Genomic DNA, 1,504 nt, shown 5'->3' on the forward strand with positions numbered 1-1,504 from the left:
ACCTCCATACTGTTCTTCATAGTGGCTGTATCAGTTTACATTCCCACCAAAGAGAAACTTCTCTAATAATGAACTATAGAAATGATCCTTGAAAGTATAGTCTTTCAATCATTTTTTTAATGCATCACCACAACTCTTTCTCTTCTCCTTACCCACCAGGACAGTGAGCTCCTTGAGGACAGAAACCCCATCCCATTCATCTATGATGTCCTAATAGCTAGCATATAGCTTGGCATATAGTACGTATTCAGGAAAACTTCACTGAAGACCAAAATAAATTAATCATATTCCCAAAGGTTCTTGTGGAGCACAGCTTAGCACTTTCACTTCAACAACAGCTTAGACTGTGACCCTGAAGTACTGGTTCAACTGCTTTGGCTTTCATGGAGTTGTCAGAGTTGGACTGTGCTTGCTTAGTAGGTCAGTTCTATATAAATGTGCTTGTGGGTCCCATGCTTCAGCAGCAAAATATCAAGAGTTCACCACTCTTCTGAACTTTATTTTACTTGTTATTACAGAAAGTCCATTCTTTCCTCAATGGGAAGAAAATCAAATTTATATTTTAGGTGCTTTTTCAGCATATGTTGTTTAGAGCTTTGCAATTTATTTTCCTATATCGTGTAGAAGGCAAAAAGTCCCCCAGACTTAGAAGAATCAGTGGTATGTTTGTGACAAAGAGAAGTGGTAAAAAGTAACATGTTACTGCCCAGGACCCCAAATCAGCCAGGGCATAGTTACAGAGGAAACAAAGGAGGGACTCACTTTAATCATAGTAAGAGGTAGAAGATGAGAACTAGGTAAGGCTCAAAGTCAGAGAGAGATTAGTAACATCTTTTACTTGAGGCTGAGCCAACAAACTATTAACTTAGGGCTTATGATGTTTTACTTGATTTGGTTCCAGAGTCTGAAGCAGAGCTGAGCAATGCCCATAGCAGGTCCAACTATAAAGGTTGGAGGAAGGCAGTGAAACAGGGACAGGCAGGACATTATCCTCTAGGGTGCATCCTCTGGTTTCACCATACTCATTCGATCCCTCTGTTTATGAGGTTCATTTTCTCTATTCTCTCTTCCCACATACATACACATGTATGGTGCTATATTCCTTTTCTTACCAGCCTATTCTTAACCTTGAACATTCTCATTGGATCAGAATTTAATTTTAGTTATAGTATATGGTAACTCAAGACAGTATTTTGTTATTAGAAATTTAAGACCATTTCTTATAATTCTGAAAACACTGAAAATGTATTCATCTAACACTGGTTTCCATATAGTGCTATAATCCTTCATATAAGCTGCCAATCATTCAGTTGATTGAATATTAAGAGTTTAACTATATATAATCTCTTTACATTATTTTATGTAAGAGGTAAGCTACTGTCCCCCAGAATTTAGCTAAACTTATATTCTATTATAGTTTTACTTTTCATGTTGATTCATACTCAAGTCTCCTCTTTTTTTTTTTTTTTTTTGCGGTACGCGGGCCTCTTACTGCCGTGGCCTC

At 37.3% G+C, this 1,504-nt stretch overlaps 1 pseudogene; it reads right to left on the minus strand.

Annotated features, from left to right (window-relative positions):
• LOC112063334 (uncharacterized) lies at window positions 1-104 on the minus strand (annotated as a pseudogene).
• Between the last annotated feature and the right edge of the window lie 1,400 nt (window positions 105-1,504).

This window comes from Physeter macrocephalus, unplaced genomic scaffold (genome assembly GCF_002837175.3).
Source record: "Physeter macrocephalus isolate SW-GA unplaced genomic scaffold, ASM283717v5 random_12564, whole genome shotgun sequence".
NCBI lineage: Eukaryota > Metazoa > Chordata > Mammalia > Artiodactyla > Physeteridae > Physeter > Physeter macrocephalus.